A 22,974-nucleotide genomic window follows, 5' to 3' on the forward strand; every position below is an offset into this window, starting at 1 on the left:
TCAAAATGACAAACCAACAAGGTGATACATATCAGTTTTTAAATTGTGTTAATAGGCCACTTAAAACCAGAGTCATGAAAACCATTCATGTACGCGTGATTTTTTTCCTCAATAGTTTCGTCACGTTTAAAGTCTAAGGACAGCGCTAGCAATCACTCTCTGCTTATGACCGACAATTAAACAAAACAAAACAAAAGAAATGCCCTTTCATGTTGGTGGAAAATGCACCATGTCGACCAATCAAAAAATGATATGGCAACATCACTTTTGGTTGTTTAGGAAGACAGGGAAGTTTTAGGAGTGATGGCAAGAGAGGGAGAGAGAGAGAGAGAGAGAGAGAAAGCCAGTGGGAAAAAAGAGAGAGAGCGAGTTTTGAGATGTGAGAGATTTGTGATTTTTAGCGTGTTTGGAGTGTGTAGTTAATGTGTTGTCTTAGTAGTTAGTGTGTAGTGTTGTGGATAGTTTTGTGTTGTGTGTCAGAACAATGAGGCCACTGCTGTCTCCAGGTAGAGAACAGCGGTGATACACCTGCTGCTGTCAGACCTGCAGGTATCAGGCTGTGATGTTCTCCTTTATAGTGGACAGAAATTATTTTTTTGAGTGGCACAAATAATTTGTGTGGCATCTTGTTGAATGCAGAACAGCTGATTGTTATGTAAAAGGTAAATGGCTGCAAGTAACTTTGTTGTTTGCAAAACTTGTGCATAGGATTTTAAAATTGACAATTTATATTTGCATTTAAAGTTATGAAATGTGATTCAATACAAATGTTTGTGGTTGTTACAGCAAAAAATAACTTTTTCTACTCGGATTTTATGTTTTTTTCTGTTATTAGATCAATTGTGTTAATACAGTATGTCAAAATGAAAACATAACTAAATTCAGACACGTGAGGTTGTGCTGAAAAGGATGATACCAAACAAGGCAAATAAATTGTTTTTAAAGGTGAAATGTGGAGGGGAAAATTTTTAAAGTAACACAGTCACTTTTCAAGTACTTTTAGAATCTCGTAACTCAGTTACTTTTTTGAAGAAGTGACTAGTAACTATAATTAACTACTTTTTTCAAAGTAACTTGCCCAACACTGATCATTACTGTGCAGTGTATATAGACCTGAGCCATCTCAGATTGCTTTGTTTTGCTGGGAAAATTGGAAATCGGTGTAGTGGATTAATGAAACGTGCCTTTTGTTTGATTCTCTGTCGACATGATTCCACATGCCAGTAATTTTTTTTTTTTTTTACTGCACTGACAATTTATTTGGGATCACTCTAATATTGAAAATAAAGCCAGTGACAATCACATGCATTCCAGGTATTGCACAGTGAATCAAAACATTTTTTAAAATCATAATTCCATTAGTTTTGACAAGCTCTCCAACAGCAAGCTTGAAGTGGAGGCTCAAACCATGATGCTGCCTTCACCATGTTTTACAGATGGTAGACAGTTACTGTTGTACCTCTCTTCTGACTTCAATATCTGTGCATATTCGGGATGATTTGAACCAAAAATGTTTAATTTGGATTCTTTTGCTACTTATTATCAGTTCAGTTCTTGTCTGTGACATACCTCCACCTTTTCTCCCTGTTTCCCTTCCTTAAAACTGGCTTCTGACAGCCACCCTTCCACTGAGACCCTTTCTGATGAGTGTTTGGTGAACAGTTGAAGAGCCTATCGTATCTTTGCTGTATTATATTATTATTTATGATTATTATTTATTCCCATTTTCAACAATATTTATACTCTGTCTATGCCATGTTAACTTTGCCACTTTCATAGATTCAGTGGAAAGAGAAATGGAAATATTTTTAGTTTTTGCAAAAGGATAGTGGTTAGGTAGGCACCTGAAGATACAATTTAAAATTAGTGCTTTGCTAAGTTGTCTGTTATGCAAAAACAGAACACTGCTTCATCCCTTGATTCTGGTCCCCTTTTCATGCTTGAATGAGTCATAGGTGAAGTTTACATGTTCTCTCTGGGTACAAGAACTTTCTTTCACAGTCCAAAGACATGCAGTTATTGGCGTTAGGTTAATTGGTGATTCTAAACTGCTCTTACGTGTAAATGTCAGTGTGAATGGTTGTCTGTCTCTAGTGTTAGCCCTGCAACACATCGGTGACCTGTCCAGGATATACTCTGCCTATCACCCTATGTTAGCTGGGATAAGCTCCGGCCCATGCCAGCTCTCAACTGGCGACAAGAGGCAGGGTACGCCCTGGACAGGTCGCCAGTTTGTCTAAAACATAGAGACAGACAACCATTCGCACTCACATTCACAGTTTATGAGCAATTTGGCATCACCAGTTAACCTAACGCCAATAACTGCATGTCTTTGGACTGTGAGAGGAAGCTTGAGAGAACACTCCACACAGAAAGTCCCAGCTCTGATAGTAAAACTGAACTCGAGAGCTTGCTGTTATGAGACAACTGTCCTAACCACTGTGCCAACATCCGCTTTGAAAAAATTAGTATTTACTGAATATATCATGAAACCCAATTTATGATGCACAGTGAGTCCTTCCAGACAGTTCTTAAACCCTATTAGTGGATTAGTTATAGAAGAAAAAAAGCATAATTTCAAGTTTCATATATACAGTTTTCAGCCGACTTTACTTAGTATTTATCTCTTTGAAAAAATGACATTGATGAAATTATGAAACACACACACACAAAACAAACAAAAATAGGGAGAAAAACAGGAAGTAAAGGGGATATATATTCTCAGCATTAACTGCTCAACGTTTGCCTGTCTGACGTTGTTTTTACTCAATCAAGAAAACAAAAACTACATCACTGTTTTCCATCATACAATTGTTAATGTTCTACTGCTGGTTGGATGACTTGTTGTTAGTTTTTGCTGCATATTAGATGGGTGGTTTTGAAAGAAGCAGCATGCTTACACACAAACACACACACACACTATACACAGTGAAATGGGAGGGAGTTAGCCCACAAGAGGATTAATCAAGTGGCTGACATCTGGAAGCTTGACTCCAGTAGTGCTGGCCGCAAGAGGCAGGAATCAAAGCTTTTCAGTCTCTACAGCATCCCTGCATCTGCCTTAGTGCAGCCAGTTAATGTGTGTAATTGTTCAAAAGCTGACATTATGTGTATATAAGTTAATTGACATTCAGTTTTCTTTTGGATGACCTGTTTGTCTCTTTGAGCACAGCTTGTGAACTAGAGCTTGTGCGTGAGGTATTACACAACATGCTCATATGAGCGTGTACTATATATAATTTTGCTTCTTAAAAAATAAGCATGTGTGTGTAGTGGTTGAGCTTGTGTGCTAATTGCCAGTTTTCGTTGTGGCTTGGAGATGCTCCTTTGATCTTTGTTTGTGCGTCCACTTTTTCAGGCTTACACTTTTGTGGTTTCAGAGATGAATAAATGTATGGATACAGCCCCACAGGCACTGCTTTATTACTTTTGGTTCACTGTACAGCATAAAGAGTTTGACGGCTTGATTCCATTTCACTTCACCCCTGCTGTCTTTATTTGATGTTAAAATGAAAACAACTTCATTTGTTGTTTATTTGGCAGGCAGTATGTTTACCATATCTACTATATTTTCTGAAAAACATGACAGCTCTGTGCACTTGTTTTAATAGGGAAATTTAAATCTGACTTGTATATGTATGTATAAACAAAAAAATTTACCCACTCGCCCCTGTGGGCAGTCAATCAAGCTCAGGTCCTCTACCAGAGGCCTGGGAGCTTGAGGGTCCTGTGCAGTATCTTAGCTGTTCCCAGGACTGCGCTCTTCTGGACAGAGATCTCCGCTGTTGTTCCCGGGATCTGCTGGAGCCACTTGCCTGGCTTGGGAGTCACTGCACCTAATGCTCCGATTACCACTGGGACCACCGTTACCTTCACCCTCCACATCCTCTCGAGCTCTTCTCTGAGCCCTTAGTATTTCTCCAGCTTCTCGTGTTCCTTCTTCCTGATATTGCTGTCATTCGGAACCGCTACATCGATCACTACGGCCGTCTTCTTCTGTTTGTCTACCACCACTATGTCCGGTTGGTTAGCCACCACCATTTTGTCCGTCTGTATCTGGAAGTCCCACAGGATCTTAGCTCGGTCATTCTCCACCACCCTTGGGGGCATCTCCCATTTTGACCCCGGGACTTCCAGGTTATACTCGGCACAGATGTTCCTATACACTATGCCGGCCACTTGGTTATTCGTGGTATTCGTGGATGTTCCTTGTCTCATCCTGAACTGTGGTGCTGACACTCACCAGTCCCCGGCCCCCTTCCTTCCGCTTAGCGTACAGCCTCAGGGTGCTGGACTTGGGGTGAAACCCTCCATGCATGCAAAGGGGCTTTCTTGTCTTGATGTCAGTGGCTTCTATCTCCTCCCCAGCAGGGTACCTGATCACGTGCAGGGCGTAGGTGTTGATAGTCTGACTCCTCAGGACTTGCCTGACCCTCTGCAGGTACTTGGTGGTTGCAGCTTTCCTAGCGGCCTCTTCATGGTTCCCACTCTTCATACTGGAGACCCTTTCTTGGATATCTGCCACTGTGATGGTTACTGGACCCTGTTCGGGGAGGTCGCTGTGGTCTGCCCTCAGATCCACTAGCCACTGAGCATTGCCGTTATGGGTTGCGTCCTTCTCCCATATGCTCTTCCAGTATTGCGCCGTCTCCAGCCTTGGTGGTGCTGTTCTCTTATTGTTCCCTCGCCACTGAGAGTACACCTTTGCTGGTTCTGTGGAAAACAGCTGGTTTATTCTCCTGCCTTCTATCTCTCTGGTGTACCTCCTCAAGCGGCTGGCCAAGGCGAGTCTTTGCTTGGCAGTTTCCAAGGCCTCAGGTATGGGCAGTTTCCTGTACTTCTTAGGCATCGCGCCTCCTGCAACTCCGATAGTTGGCTAACCTCCCTCCATGCTACCTTGATCTTAGCCTCTAGCCTCCTTCTCCATGGAGGGTACTGCCCCTTGTGGCTGTTCAACTTGTAGCCAAGCATCTCACTGATCACTGCTGCCGTATTGTAGATCAGCTTGTTAGTGTCGGTAATCGTGGCTGTAGGTATCGTCCGTAGTGCTGCATTAACATCATCTAGCAGACCTTCTGAGGGTACTTCACGTAATCTTGGTAACCGGCTACGGGGGATCCAGGTTTCAAGCTTGGCCATGATCCTGTCTTTCAGGTCAGTTCCTCTCGCACTCAACGATCCTTCTCCTATCGCACTTGGGGCTTGGTACCCAATCTATATCTATATGTATAGCTGAAAGCTTAGACTTTTCTAAACATTGGGTATCCAAAGGTTTTTATGCTCGTGGGGCTGGCTGACATTAACTACAGAAGATTTTCTTATATGATCATCTCAGGCAGAGACACAGCTTTGAACCCATTATACAGTACAACAGTTGTGTCTGGCTATAGTCTTTCTCACTTTTTGGGGTGTTTTTTTCCAAGGGGGTTTGTGGTAATATGAACAAAACTGCTCGGACACTTAGACGTTACACCTATAAGAGCTGCTCGCCCATGGGAACTCATGCCATAAAGCTCCTGGTGCACATTTTTTGTGCTGATGTTAATGCCAGAGGAGGTTTAGAACACTTCAGTTACTGAGTCAGAAAATTGGTAAGAATTATGCACCATGGGCCTCAGCAGGCACCAAACCTGCTTTGCAACTTAACGTGGATAGAAAAGTAAACCATATGTGAAATAGTCTGAACTCATTTGAAATGTATATTTTTTTATCACAACATATTTATCTCATATTTCATCACATTTCATATTTAATTTGTGAGTAATTGTTTTCAATAAAAGTTTTAAAATCAGCCTTGGATTGATAACAATACCAACTAAACTTTTAAAAATGTGTTTGAGAAACATAGATTCATAGCTGTTTCGTAAAATGCCGGACGCCCCCTCTACATGTACGATTATCCTCATTTAAACTCTGAATGGACATTAACAGGCTGAGAGATTAATTACCAACTGAAGCCTCCAGGGTCTAGGTGAGCAAATCCCATTTAGAGAGGCTTCGTAATTGTAGGGTTACCAGGTGTTTAGATGATGATGCAGTAGAAGGGAGGAGGCAGTAGAGTGAGTAATATCATCATCATAAATGATTAAAATATTATAGTGTGTTAAACTGCAATTGAGGGGAAGTGATCTGTGTCTCCGTATGCATACATTGGTGTTCCTTTGTGCATTATTGACAGGTCAAAATGTAAACAAGTGAGAAAGTAGGAGCTGGCTCAGGCAGAATACCAATTGGCCTGAAAAGATATTACAATGCAAAACACCATATCCTGATTTCCTCCTTACACCTTACAATGGTTCAGCACACATTGAGGAAATGAGATAAGTCACTGCAGCATGATAGGTAAAACCAAAACCTTCCCATCAGTCTTTAGATATGAATAATTACATTATGCTGACATGGTTATATTATTCACAGTGGATGTAATACACTGAACAGAAGTTGGATTGTGAAAAAAAGAAATAAAAGTGAAAGCCAAAGATATGCAAAGTAAAGAAATAAAAAGTCTTACAATCAAGTAAAGGCACAAGTACCGTATTTCCCGGACTACAAAGCGCACCTGAATATTAGCCGCACAAGCTAAAATCAGGGGAAAATCCTGTTTTGTACATACATTAGCCGCACCTGACCAAAAGCCGCAGGTGTTTCAATATTGACTTATCATATGTAAGAGAATATGCACAAAGCGAATTGTCAGGAAAGAGATGGCTGTTTGGAGACACACCCCTTTTATTAATATTTTGAAAATCAAGTTATGGGTACATATTTGCACATGTGCTGTGCTTCATAAATGAGTAACAAATGTAGTACATAACAATAACCTACAGCACACCAGAAAAATAGATTCAGACTACCTTTTAGGCTCAGGTGCAGTGACACGGCTTTAACAAGAAGAAAAGTCAGTCATTCACCACCATCTTCCTGCGCACTAAAACCACCAAAGTCCTCTTCTCCAGTGTCGGAAACGAACAGGCTCAGGATGGCTTCGTCATCCACTCTCAGCTTCTTTCCTTCGTTGTCACTTTCAAAACCAAAGATAATCCTCATTGTCATTGTCAGTCGAACACCCTCTGAAGGGCCGTGGCGGTGTCCTCCTCTTCATCATGCAGCAGTCCAGCCCTTCGAAATCCGTTGGTGATCGTGGATGTTTGCACACTTTTCCACGCTGTCAGAATCCACCGGTAGAGTTGAGCACAACTTGCTTTTCGCAAGTTTATCGCCGCTCGTCATCCACGACTCCCGCTGAACGCATAGCGCTACTTTGAAGTTTGTTTTTCGCGCTACTTGTACGGCACTATGTTGCCTGGCGGATGGACATGTGACCAACATACCACTCTTGAACCCCGATCCTTCCGCCAGGCAACGTAGTGCCGTACAACAGCGGAACAAACAAAACAAATCGTCTTACGATATCACAAAAATCATGGACAATCTATAGAAAAGCCGCACCTGACTAAAAGCCGCAGGGTTCAAAGCTTGTGCAAAAAGTAGCGGCTTATAGCCCGACAATTACGGTAGGTTTGCTTAACACTTTACAGTATTGTTTGCAGTGCAGTGGTGCAGAGCAGACAAATTGGGTCCTAATGATTTTCTTTTCAGTTTGTACATTTAGAGGTTACAAAACCATAACACTGAGCGGGACAGAACTACTCCAGCATTTAACATAACCACTGTATTTATGTTAATCTTCCACAGTCAGTAAATATCTTCCACACACATCATGTTAACATTATGATAATGTCATTATTTCAAAGCAATATGAAGATACATGTTAAATAAAAAACAAACAAACAAACAAAATGAATGACAAAAACATACTGTAACAAAGTGTGATCTGCCATTTCCAATACTATCTCCAAGAACAATAATTAACAGCATATACAAGCAAAAAACGAATTTTTCAAAGAAAAAAAAATACTGACATCATTTTCCAGGATGTTCAACAGAAAGCAGGACATCGGCATCTTTTTCTTTTTCACTAATTTCCATAATTTAAAAGCTCAGGATAACTTTTGTCACTTAGCTAGTTATGTGATGAACTATCTGATTAGATTTGCTGTTTCAAATGTTTTTGTGGTGGTCCCCCAAGTTTGGCAAATGTTGTGTCTTCACTCACAGGGGGGATCACTGTGTGTTTGTGAGCATGTGTTCTACTGGTAATTGAACATATGTGAGGCTGACTGGACAGTCAGCAATTTGGGCCAAGCATGCTAGAAACTGGTTCTTTTCCTGGCTAACTGATCGCTTCATCTCTGACTGTGACTCTTGCATTCACCACATCTATTGTTTGGGTGAATTTGGTGGACTGTGCTTGATGCCACCATAAAACAACAGCACCAGAAAAATCTGTATTATAGCAGACAGAAATAGACATACACATTTTTACAGTTGTGCCTATAATTTTTTAAAAATACATTTAATTAGATTGTCACAATGTTGTTAGCATTGTTGTTAAATAGCAATCGACTAGCAATAGCTAGTTAATAAGGAAAAATACTTAATTCTTTCTTCAGCTTCAGGTTCCACTACCAAAACTGGAAAATGCAGCGCCACTGAGTGGCGTGCAAGGCTCTTTTTTTCCCTTCAGAATGACTGTGCATGGCTGCAGCTATTTATATCTCCTGTATCATTAATTCATCACATTGTGCTTAACAATCATCAGCAGCAACATCAGGATAATTAAATATCAGAGAATAAATCAGGAATTCACAAGTGCTGACATAAAAATAGAAAGAACAAAAATCACATAATTACAAATGATGAGGCACAATGTGGGTTGTTTTTTTTTGTTTTTTTTTATAAAACAGTACTACAGGTACAGATTTTATGGTATCTCTTGACGTGTTAGCCTTTCTCTAGTATATGGCAGTGTGAATGAGTAGTTCTGCTACTGTATTTAGAAAAAGTAAAAAGGTGGCAGTATTGGGTAAGCCCTGATGAAAAACATGTCACAGTTTCTCTTAAGATATCTGTTCATTCATGAAGTTACTCTGGTGCCTTACTGAGCCCCCTGAGAATAAATTTTACATTAATTATGCTGTACTGCTGATTTAGGATTCACCACCTCTCCTGTCCTGCAGTTATTTTTGTCCCGGTGCTCTTTTGGTGTGTTCCGTTTTGAATAATGCTTGAACTCTTTTCACCTTTCCTGCTCTCCTTTTATATTAAAAATAGCATCTTGAGAGTGAGTTGGCTGCTGTTGTTACTACTAAATAAAGAGAATACTTCTCTAAAAACTTTTTTCTCTATAAATCTGTGGCATAATGTAAATTGAGCCATAATGGTTAATAAAACTACAATAACCTCATCGTAGGTACATGAAAAAATGGATATAGATGAGGCAATGTTTAATTTCCTCAACAAAAAAAGGTTGGATGATTTCATATAATATGCATTTTACAAATGCTGTTGAATGGCTCTTTCAACAGTGGAAATTAAATATCTACTACCCCCCCAAATATAACACTGTTATTTTTATTTTGTGATCATTTTAACCATTCTTTAGAATGAACCACCATTCAAAATGAAAAGCAGCAGAAAGTTGCATTTCTAATGAAGATCCTCTACTGATGCGTTAGATTTCTCATGAATCAAAGTCTGGATTTTAACAACGAGAACTGAAAGTGTGTGAAATTAAAATGTCCAGAGATGAAAATAACCATGATTCCACACACATGATGATGAGCTGTAATAAGCCATAGATCTGTGTGTCCGGCTTGCCTCTGGTTGTCCAATGACTGAGACAGTTTAATTGAGGTTGTATTAGGGACCTCTAGGAAAGAATTTAACTTGTCAGGCTAATCATCATAATGCTTGGCCTTGGGTCAAGGCCCATTTTCATCCATGCCATCAGAAAGGCTGGGTCGGTTTAGTCAGCTGAGGACTCCTCTGCAGTCAGGCATCAGGCAGGAGAGAGACATGCGAATGGCTTTGTTGATTAATTTTAAATAACATCATCTACTGCCTTGCCATATTCTCCAAAATCTGGTCTTTTTTTACAACGCGGGAAGAATAATTAAAGGGTCATTCAAAGTGCTGCAAACTTTTAATGCAGTCCACATCTCTATATGGAAATATGCTGAAAGAAATACATTGTTGATCTGCAAAGAGCAACTGTCGTCTTTTCTTTTTTTGGCTCTGTTAGAAATGGCCAAGCAAATCATGCTTCTCTTTTGAAGTCTGTTTATGTCTCAGGGGTGTGAATAACTTAGTTGTGCTTCTTTGCCTAAAACATGCATATTTGAGGCAACAGAAAGCAATGAATCAGCTTGCTTTCATCTAAATCTGTCTTTTACACTAACAGGCACTCAAAAATAATCTTTCTAGTATATCAAATAATATATGTAGGTGTGAACTGTACCATATGTTGGCATGTTTTGTTGGCTATGTAAATGCATATGATTATAGTTAATAGTACAACATTTTCTTACACACAGCAACCCATTAAAAACCGTCCTTTTTACACATCCCACTTACTTGTGTCATCAACATGCCTCCTTGAATGAAAATGAACCCAGAAGACTTTCCCTGTCTGTCACACTTTACGCATAAGTCTTGACCCTGATTAGCACATGTAGGATAAATAAGGGTCCTGAGTATGCTTATGATGTGAGAATGACAGCGGGATTCAGTCAGCAAATCCTGTTGACACTGCAATAGTTAGGATTGGGATTTATCACCCACTGACACATTTTGATGGAACCAGAAAAGCATGAAATTGAAAATAAACCATTGGGTATATTGATCTGTTTTCATCCTACGGTGGCATACAGTATATTGGTTCTGTTTCTGCTTAAAAAAAAGAGGCACTTTTCACTGTGACAGTATTCAGAAAATTTACATATAAATGCAAGAAATGACACAGCAACGGGCTTGGCATAAACACAAATTGACACTCAAGCCCAATTTTACAAAATACTTTTGCTTTCCAGAGATATTAACACAGAATGTGAGTTGTTCGCTTCATATCACCCATTAATTGTTCCACTAGCTGATGATCACTATACTCTAATGAAGAGCCTTAGGACTAGCTGTAACCTAACAAGCACTGACGACATTACTCGGGCTATCTGATCACTGTTGTTTGTCCCTTTGTCTGTCTATCACCAACTAAGTCAAATGTCATGAAACATAGAGCAGCTGTGAAGTAAGAACTCGAAGAATTTGTCCTAGATCACTCAGATCAAACTGCAAATGTGTGCTTTGAGTAATATTTAATCGAATACTTGTACTCAAGCCTAGATCACCAAGATTTCATCAGAAACAAACCAGTGAGTTAAGTGTGTGATCAGAAAACTTTAGTGCACTTTAATTTATTGCTGAATCAAATGATTGCTAATGCTCGAGGGAGAAAATCTTTAAATAATAAGAGAACGATGAAGATACTATTGTCAACCAACCAACTAAGCCAAGGGCATCTTTCTTCCATCTAGATGGCTGTCCCCGATCCCTGCAATTATGTGTGCATCACACCATATCACAGAGATCTTAGACTGGGGGCAAATTAAACAGCTATTTTATTGCTGTTATAGTCTTTTATATCACTGGGCTGGGTAAGTCCATTAGCTTTTTTGAGCACAAGGTGAACTGAGTGATGGTGTATGAGATCATAGCAGATAAACAGCAGTTTAGCTGTGGAGAAGTTAAAGTTCAAGAAGTAGTGCAGTCTGGTTTATGGACAGAGGTAAATGTGTAAATGTCCCTGACGCTGCTGAAAAATCGATGATCAGGACATTCAACATCATATTAGCCCAAAAATTGCGATATATCACTTATTCCTTTATCAGTTATTAGGCGGCAGTTGTCTCCCTTTCATAAATGTTTTACCCAGCTTATTTGGCAGTCTTCAATATTCATACTGCAAACTATCATTAAAAAAGTTTACCATAGGTAATAGATGGAATACGTCAAAGAATAGCACATGGATAATAAAACTTTGACCAAGATATGCAAATTGTGCACTTGGTTTAGGTGTGAAGGTCAGCTACAGACCTCTCCTGCAGAGTCACTTTTGCCTCAGTGGCTTTTTTGCTAATGAGATGCAAGATGCAAAATAGCTGGTCTACCAAGGACAGGAACAGGACATGCTAGCAGAGGTGGAAATATTAGAAAATGGTTCTTTTATATAGCAAAATATATGTAATTCATGCAGTTCTTTTTTTTTATGAAAAGAAACATTGAGTGTCGTGGTCCTGCAGTATAATTTGCCATCTAAAACTTGCCCAGAGATGCAATATACCTGATCTGTGCAAGCCTCAACCAGCACTCAGGTCGGAAGGCACTTTCTCAGAATGGGGCAAAATGTCCTTTCTTTCGTAAAAATGTCAATGGAATGGATATCTGTATTCAAAACGTTTCATGACCAATGGTCTGTTCAATTGTAAAAGGTCACATGGACTCTAATGAGGTGCCTGCTGGGGAAATAACAAGCCCCTCATGCCTCGATAGACACCTCCCCGTGTCAGAACAGGTCAGCTGTAGCCAGATGAAAATGCTTCACCTCAAAGAGGATGCAAAATTGTCAAGATCGAGATTTTTTTAATGTACCAAATTAGTTCAAGTTCACATACCTCAAATGTTTGATATCTAATCACCCACCAAAAAAACTGAAAAATAACATTCTTTACTGCATGCCAACATTAATTGATATTGGACATATGGGAGTATTGCTAGTGGTCTTTCCCACCTAACGGATAATAAGCGCCACAAGTCTAATTATTTTCCATTTCAAAAGTCAGAGGTGGAGCAGACCATCCCCATTATGTCAAATGATGTGAGTTAAGCTTTTACTGATTTGATTAACAGTGTCTGTTAGTAACATTAACCCTCTGTCCTTCAGCAGTTACTCCTAAGAGAGTTGTAAACCTTTGTCCTTGCAGTTTGCATCCAATTTTAATCAGGCCTCTGTACAGCAGCAGGGACTCTTATGTCTGCATTCTGTTTCCATTTTTTAAATTTGTTCAGATAACAGTTAAGACAATATTGAAATAAAACATTTTCAAATAAAATAAAATAAAATACTGTATGTAGGAAATCAAATTTCTCAATTATACAGTTTCTAGATTTTGAATGGGAAATTGTTGCATGTCTCCAAAGCAACAGAGATTAAAGGTCCTTTTCTTCCACCCATGGGTACTTAACTCAGTGTAGGAGAGCCACAATCCTTCTGACATTTGAGAGGAGATTCATACAATAGCACACAATGGCTGCTGTCATTTGCAGGAACTGACAAAGCGCACATGGGGTGATGTGAGTATTTTGTTACTGTGCATGATACCAAAACTGGCAGGGGCATGTTGAAATCTAGCATTGTTGCCAGTGTACTTGCATGTGCGTATGCTTGGCTACGTACACACATACACTGCAGTGTCAGACATGCAGAAAGGGAAAACATCGACTAAGGTGAGAGGACAGTGGTGGGTGGAAGAGAGGAGGGCTGGAGCAGTTGTCTTTGTGTGCAGGTTTATGTGATGAATGTGGCAGCCGCTGTGCTATTTGATGTCCCTCCGTCATGGTTGACATATTGTGGTCAAGTAAAGCTTTCGGTGTTGTTGACACCGCACAGCATCACACAGTGGATTTGATGTTTGCTGACAGTTTGTCACACTGCTGGTACAGTAAACCTTGGGTGGTGAGTGAGGGGAAAGAAGAAAGTTTGCGAAAGAGTCAAAATAGAGACTTGCATTTGGTTGCATTATGCGTGCCGCTATCTGTATGGTCTTTGAAGTGTCATTTAGGTATCAGACATATGAAGATCAAAGCTGAATGAAATCTAAAGCACAGACTGATTTGCTTTTACGTTTTACAAAACCTGCAAGAGACCCCCAAACATTTAAAATTAGTAAAATTTATATTGCATTGCTGTTTTCCTCCAGTATACATTTCCACTAAAACTTCTTTGACAGATTTTATGACTCGTGCAGTACCTGACCAGTGCACTCACTGCACTGGTAAAAAAATCTATCCTGCCATGTCATATCCTGTCATTTCCCATCGTATCCATAAGAAAAAAAAAACAGTCTATTATTGAGTCAACCATGCTTATCGCTAAGGAAGCATACAGCAAAGCCACTTCAAACTCGTTCTGAAGAACAATATAAGAAAAAAAAGAAAAAGAAAAGGTTGTGTGTGGTTCCAGCACTATAGAGAGCACTCACAGCTTCAGGTGCATTGATTGCTGATAACCAATAGGCTTAGAGTGTGACCGATAGTGACAGCCTGTCAGCATTCAGCACCACCACTGATGGATAATACCAGCCTGGTGCACTGTCTCTGCACCTTGTCTTCATTACATGGGAATATAAAAAATACAAAATATAGGATATAATACAGACATCACAGGTCACCAGATTATCAATAATACTTATGCTGCTGATAGAAGATTGTAGGATTGCAGATTTGCCTTATCACATGTAGCAATGCTTTATGTGAGTGTGATGGATGGAACACTTATTAATGAAGGCATGCCCTAACTAAAATCCAACTTAATTGTTGTCTTACTTCTGTTGCCTAAATTTCACATGTAAGTTTGGGAAATTTGTGTTTATTTAATGTAGATGGAGTAAAACATATGAATGCTAGCTGTGGTTACCTAAAACACACTTTGTTAAACTTGGCTGGTCAAGGTTACGACTAAGACTTTGCATTTTGTCTTTCATCTCTCATCCACTGAGAAAAATAAGTGTAAATAATCACTTCTTCACAACAGAAGGAATTATTCCATTGAAAGCCTGTGAAAAGAAATATGACCAAACAAGACTTCCTTTCATAAATGTTGAGTATAACTTTGACACATCATCATTGTCTTTAATGAGGAGCGGAATCAAACCGACAAGTGAATTTATATTTGATATGAAGTTAATAGTAAGCTAATATTCCTTAATTGATGTCATGTGATTCGCAGGAAACTTTGTAACATTTTCCTCATGAATTTCAAATGCTGTGATGGATGCTGTGACGATAATCTGATGATGATCCAATATATATGTAAATTCTTCAGACGCAATAAAGATGATGCTTTGAGATACATTATTAATATTTTCCAATACCAACCAAAGGAAAAGTCAGATTATCACAGTTAACTTCAAGAACTTTAACTCCTTAAGACTCATCAAAGTAAAATCCCCCTTTGAAGTGGATCAAGAAAAATGTAAATGGGATTTGGACTTGTACTCAAGTACAAAGGAAAGTTCTCATACCTCTATAAAAAAGTGTTGTCATGTCAGGCAATCTATTGCTGCTGTCTTTCGTTAAACAATTTATCGAATGTTCATTTGCATGCAGAAGCATTAAATCAGTACATATGCACCCACTTACATTTTATTTACAAGATAAAAACATCAGCTTTCCAACATATGTGAAAAAGGAGATCAAAATGCATAGTCCTTCGGAGGGCTTTGTTGTGGAGACATGCATTTGAACTGCTTTTCATTGCGAACAGACTTGAGAAAAGTTTGGCAATTTTCCAGGAGACACAAAATAGAGAGTTTTCTCTTCAAGTTTTGCATCAATGTTGTGTCTTTGTTCATCTATTAGAGTTAAGGGAAATGCAATGCTGTGCAAAAGTGTTTTTTGTTTAAAGCTATGTCCTGTTACTGTGGACTGTTGCAGTGGACTTTTTTTTTTTTTAAGTTTGAAATCCATTTCATTCTTGTATGATGCTGTGAAAAAAAAAGAGTCATAAACGCTTTCTCAGCTATACCAAGTACCAGTCAATAACAACCAAAGATGATGTAAATTGTGTATTTTATTTGTAAAATTGCTGTTACACACATATATTCTATGCTTAAACCATTTAGTATATCAGTATTAATTCCAGGCATCCTGGTAATTGAATGCATTCTCTGACTCATACCAGCTCAGTAACAGTTGGGAGTGGAAATGGACATTTAAGCCAGTAAAAATCATGGATAGCTCTTCCCACATAACAAATGCTCACACTGTTATACTTGACCGTTTTAAGGTGCCAAACTTGTATGCGAGATATAAAAATTATAATCTTGAATTCTATTCTCCTGTATATCCAAGAATTTCATTTAAGGATTTCAAGTCTGGCCCACACGGCTTGGCTCTCACTTCCAAATTTCTCTCATTCAGTGAACATTCAGCAACAGATACTGAGGATAAAAAGGAGTACAAGGTTTTTTTCCGTTGTTTTGCTTCTGTACATTTCCCAGAAAAGCTCAGATGTAGTCACGCTGACCTGTTTTTAACAAGAAATTGAATTACCACCAGGGCTGATGGAACAGTCATGCCATGTGCTAATGTGCTGAATTTCTTTACTACACTCATGTTTCTTTAAAAGCCACAGCAGATCTAAGCATGTAGTGCTCAACAGCCCAACCCAGCTCCAAGTTCATTGTCTTGTGGAACAGATCAGAAATTTGTGACATCCACAATTGATTTCCTTTATGAATAGTGTGCGGCTAATTCAGAGAATGCTTTGACATTTAAAATAACAAAATGTCAGTTTGAAAGTTCTGGAAGGGGCATGAATGCGATCGATGTGCCTGACAAGGTAGAGAGTTTTTAGAGTGAGTAGTTTGCTCTGCCACAGAACTAATCTTGACAGATTGCCAAGTCTGGATCACTTGCCTTACCACCACAAGGTTTACTTTACTTAAATCTGTTTCATCAAATCTTAAACCCTTTATTTCTTCTCTGGTCACCCAACCTGATATCACATGGGATTATAGTGAATTTTGAAGGAGCAGGTGTAGTGCTAAAAAAGGACAGCAATGTTGATGCATTGAGGTGACCCCTTATCTCTTCTTTGCCTCCTATTCCAATCAAACACAACAGGCTCTCCAAAACAAACATCCATCTATCCTCCGGGACAGCCAGCCCTTCTGGGTCACAGCTCGGGTGAAAACGACCTTGACACTCACGGGATCTGCAGCAGCAACATGAACTGTACAGAGCAACAGCAAAGCTGTAATTGACTGTTTGAGTAATGTAATGAACCGTGTACACAATGGACAAGGTATGACTGAATCAATAATATATTTTATTGGGTGGTACAACAGCTACTTCCCCATCCACAAAGCGCATTTGGCAGAAACACTGGTCTACATGTTTTTTTTTGTTTTTTTTTTGTCCAGTTTAATATCACACCTGTGATGTGATGGTGTGTGCTTTACTGGGTACATTCTGTGCCCTGGGCCCTGTGCTTCGTACGTCGCTTACTACATCCAAGATCAAATGAAACATCCAAGACCAAATCATCGCGCTAACTCTGAGCTCGCTATTCCGGTTCCCCGAACACACCTGTTGTTGACGATTAGTATAGCTGGATGAAGTAATGTGAGATCACTGGGTGGCCCAACAGGGGCTACGCATCGATAGTAGAAACATTGATCGGCAACCCTTTGATTGGTCGGCGAAAATGTCGAAGGAGCGCGCTCGGTATTTTTCGGCAGCAGAGCAAGAACTCTTGAGTGAGGGATTTCAGGAGTTTCAGAGTTTAATTAAAACGCAAGGGAACACTGCAAAGGCTGCAAAAGCAAGGAGAGAGGGCTGGCAGAAAGTTGCTGACAAATCAAACTCGTAAGTAATTCAATAATAACAATAATAATGGAGTGGATTTATATAGCGCTTTTCAAGGCACCCAAAGCGCTTTACAATGCCACTATTCATTCACTCTCACATTCACACACTGGTGGAGGCAGCTACGGTTGTAGCCACAGCTGCCCTGGGGCAGACTGACAGAAGCCAGGCTGCCATATTGCGCCATCGGCCCCTCTGGCCAACACCAGTAGGCGGTAGGGTAGATTTATCATATCACACCATATTATCCAATATTATATTACATTATATTATATTATAATATGTTATATTATATCCCCTTTCACATTAGAGCCACAACAGGACCCACTAGAACATGGGAACAAGTAAAAGTGAAATATAAGAATATTCTACAGAATGGTAACATTTATCACTTATATTGCTTGTCGTCTCTTGGAAAGAGACCCTGGAATAATCTGTTTGTTTGTTCATAACAGCAACCAAGAAAAGGGCAGAGCAAAAAAAAAGACAGGTGGTGGTCCTGCACCCCCTCGTCAACAAGTTGGTTAAGTGAATAATACCCTCACGGGAAAATCGATATCTCTCTATGAGCACACTGTCGCGCTGAGCTAAAGGATCCTGTCTGTCCCGCAATATACGCTGAATTCTGAGGACTCTCCTTATCAATCTTGCACCTTCCGCAATGGGTTGCTCGCGTAAACGGACAGGATATGACTGCGACAGACTTCCCAAATCCACCTTCGCTTTTATAGCCGTGGTCTCTCATCTTGATTACACGAAGTAATTTACAATTACTACTCTGAAATATGAATTACATCTGTAATAATCACATACATGTAATAGAATGTTAATAGTACATTTCCCTTTTTTAGGGAATGACCTGTATGTATCTGTGTGAAATCAATAAAAGGATCAAGTGCTGCATTATCTTTAGTTACATTGATGTTATTTATTTATGGTGAAACAGTGGTGGAATATCGCTGTTGCTTTCGTATGAATGACGCGGACATACCTGCGTGGCCGCAATCTAATCCTGTTTACATAAAGTAAACCTGCTCCCCAGCAGGTTTACGCTTACGGCTCTGTTGCTATGACAGCAAGTCCCGGATGGGCTTCGGGGAACCGAACGATCCAGGATCACGCGAAATCGTCAACAATCTCATCCAGCTAACTCACTTAGCGCGGTACGAAGAACAGGCCCCTGTTCTTCTGTTTTCTCTTAACACGCTCACAGTCCTGACAAATAATAGATGTTGATTTAGCACCCTTGCCTAATCCTTTGCTCCATATCAAGTTCAACACGGAGCACATAGACAATGTGTGTATGAGAAGATACTGGTATATATGGCAGCCTGTCATTGTCATCTCCCACTAGGGGGGCTCTGATAAATTGAACATGCTCACATAATAAATTAGCAGAGGGACGGCTCACAAAGCACTTAATAATCACAGCTAATTGCTCCATTCATTATTGTCTGATTGGAGAGCCACACAAGGGCCTTCCACAGAAACATTTGCAATGTATAGTAGGAAGAATATATGCAGAAAACAAAAAAACAACTCACAAACTCTGATGTAAAGATATATAATGCCATGCCTGGCTCAAACTGCTATATAGATCAGTGTGTTTGTTCATGATCGAGTAATCAAAAGACTCTGTAGACAGAGATGGCTACCACAAGATATTTTTTGTTGAATATGCCTGTCTGTTATGAGCAAGTTATATAACAGAGGATGAAAAGACTTGCCACCTCTTACAGACAGACACCCTGGGAAGATGGAAACAATAGAATGAATTTTAGATTACCAGTGTTGTTTCTAAGACTGTCACCAACAGAATAAACCAAATACGTGTACAAACCCTTGATCTACAAAAATCTATAATCCAGTATCTGAAACATAAGACAGCGTTCATCTGAAGTCCTTTTGTCTTTGCAGTTCTGTTGTTTATTTCTTTGTGAGCTGTCAGTGGGGAATAAAAACAAATGTCAGCCTCTTTGTGAATTTTAGAAACTACTTTAGTTAAAATACAATATCAAAAAGAAGTCACAAAGTAAGATTAATAATCATCTTTATAGATGCTAGAGGTTGGTTTAGTTTCCTACACAAATCAATGATGGTGCATCACAGAACAGAAAAATCTAAAGATCAATTAATATAAGAGACAGAACAAATATATAACTCTAAAATGTCATAAAAGGCAGATGATCACTTGTGTAAATGACAAACTGAGCCATCAAGATATTCCAAACACAAAGGTGAGAGAAGGATAACTAACTTAAAGCAGCATAGGACACACAATCTTTTACAAAAGTGAAACAATCTTTATTTGGATTATAATTTTGAAGCAGAACATGGCTATCAAAGTACCAATTAAAAGGCAAATTTATATTTTCCTTTTTAAAAAAATTGTATTTCTGTCTTAACTAGTAAAATATATTAATATCCACAAATATGAGGGTCATGTAATGAAATTGCTTGGTTTCTGTGCCTCAATACATTAATCATCATAATACTGTAATGGTATTATTAGTTATGTAAATTATATTGACACGTATACATCTAGAGATAATAGCCTTAAAGAGCTGCACAGGTGAACTAGGAGGTGGTGTTGGTGAAGTCAGAAGACTCTGATGTGCTTCCTGTTTTAAAGGCGATTTCTGTTGTTTAAGTCCTGATTTTTACTTTTGCTTTTATTTGCTAATTAAGTTTAAGGATAGAAAAGTACTTGGTTAAATTTAGGGAAAATGTTGCGGAACATACACCCCATAATTGCATTCAGAATTGTCCATAAGGGACAAAACTGAAAGATGAAGAAAATGTAAAAATGCATACCAGAAGTTTATAATATGTTGCGCTAAATTTAATATTAAAATTATAATAAAATATGTATCAAGCTGTGAGTTCACATTAACAATTACACTTTGCATTCAAATAACTACAACAGAAAACATAAAAAGGACCTACCCTCTGGAGCTGTATTAACATTTTGCATCATCACAACAGGTTCTATTCATTATTCATCAACACTGCCATTTCTGCTGCTTTCATAACTTACATAGAAGATCAAAGCTTCAAAGAAATATACGCACATAGAGTTTAGAGTTTTGTAACACAGTATTTACAGCTGTTTAATATTAAGGTAAGTCTATGTTTGGTATTAACATAAAAAAGGTTGGAACAAGCAAAATATTTTCCTTTGTAGTTCTGGTCAGAGCCAAAATTGACAGCAAAACATGATCCAAAAAAGGCTGATTCAATATATGCACATTTAATAAATGTATTATTAGAAATTTATGTCCCAAGCATTCACTCACAATAACCAGGAATAGACTGTGCAGTGCTAAATCCTTATTCACACGCTCACAAATGCACATCTGTAACTTGAAAATTTCTCCTGACAAGAATCCATTTTGTTGCTCATTAAGTGAATGCATTCTCAGTCATCTTTCAGCTACAAACAAACTCTTCCCCAGAGCAATTCTTAACATCCAGAGTAAAAAAACAGAACAAAAAGGGAAAAAAAGAGCTCTTACTTTTTGTCTTTTGTAATGCAACTGCATTAAACTCCATTCCAGAATTAACTTTTGAAACCTACAGCAAGAAACTTTCATAAGAGGGTCTCTTTGCATATTTTAGGTGACTGACAGACATCATCCTGAAGCAAACAGATGAAACCCTGAAGAGATGTGAGAATTCAATGATCTTTGTTAGGGTTTGGTGCCCTGCTGTGGCTTCTGTTTTTGATATATAAAAAAAAACATTTCTTTAAATCCTTTGTTCATGTGGGAGGGACAAAGAGAAATTCTTACCATGTAAGGTGGTGACCTGCAGTTTGGAGCTTTGACATGTTGCTCCGACATGTTGCTCCATGTACATCAGAAAGTCTCAGGATCAATTTCAATTCCATTGAAAATTAATAATATTTTAGTAGTAAAGCTATACATTAATATAAAATACTGGTACACTGAAATCCAAATCCTTGTTTTGTATCTAAACAAACAGCATACAGCACTCACTTATACTCTTAAATAGAAATATGTTGACCCCACACCTGTTTTGTATAGTGCTGGTACATTTTTTTTTCTTTCTCGTCAATTTATTTATTTTTTCTCAGATTATCCAGATGATGGTTCATAGTCAAAAGGCATTTGTCTTACCCAACACAAAATATTAAAAAGAGTGCTTCCCAGTGAGAGCTGACAATTCAACCACTAATTTATTGGGCCATCTGCTGCAGCCGAAAGAGAGCAACATGTGATTAGATTGCTCTACTGATGCTTGACACTTGTTGCATTCAAGTTATATATTTCATTTCCATAAAAAGTCTTTAGTGGACAAAAAGATGGTAATACCAAATACATTTTACACATTTTAAATTGCTAATTCTTATATTTGCAATTTACAATTTTCTAATACCCTTTTCAAGTATTAAACAATACTTGGCTGGAGAAATAATTTCAAAAACATCCATAAAGAATTTAATAGAAAATAAAATCTTACAATCTTGTGTTGGATGGTATTAAAAAAAGAAACTAATAAGCAAAAAAAACCAAAAAAAAAAAAAAACATCTTTCGACTTTTCCCTTAGGGATTGATGAATTTCTGTTGTAGACAGAACCTATTTATTCAGTGACGTGTAGATACTTCACAGTTAGGCAAAACATTTAATCTGTCAATATCTAAATGTCATGGCCATCCTTCCAATAGTTGCAGACATATCTAAGTCTGGAGGAAAGTGGTAAACTCTCTGACCTGTTAAAGACCAATTATCATAGGGAAGTCTTACTGAAATAACCAGACTATATCCTGGAATAGACTCCAGTTGCCAGTGACCCTGAATTGAATATGCTGTTAAGGAAGTGGAGACAGGGGTGGACTATGGCCTTGCTCATTGTCAATGCATATATTTGCACAACATCTACCCAAGGGATAGATTGATTAGGCAGATAAAAAAGTAATGTTAAAAAAAAAGCCAGGAAAAAAGAAAGGAAATGTCTTTTCAAAAGAAAGAACTTTTGGAAACAAACTCTATGAGTAGACACCTCTTGATTTATTCAATTATATGCAGAATAAACATCCCACATTTGATCACCATATTTATTCTTTACCTGTCTGGCTGACAGATTATCTTTCAATAGGCTTATGAGGTTCATAATGCATCTTAAAGTTCAGAGCTGGATTATGCTGAGTTGACGGATATACCCTTGAGAAGATAAGTGTCTATGTCCATTCAAACAAATGATATGCCTCTCAGCTTTTCCATTTAGCTACTTTAGAAGACTGGTCACTTATAAAGGAGAAATCCACATGGGTGGAATAGTTAGATTTGATTGATAAAATGAAGGCAAAATGAACCTCTGCATATTTTACTTTCCAGAAAATAATCAACAGATTAGCAATCTTTGTTAAAGAGAAAGCTAATGTGGTATAATCTGAGAAAATCAAATC

This window comes from Rhamphochromis longiceps, linkage group LG10, assembly GCF_057381845.1.
Source record: "Rhamphochromis longiceps isolate RC_006_pf linkage group LG10, R_longiceps_female_GT1.1, whole genome shotgun sequence".
In the NCBI taxonomy this organism is placed as follows: Eukaryota; Metazoa; Chordata; class Actinopteri; order Cichliformes; family Cichlidae; genus Rhamphochromis; species Rhamphochromis longiceps.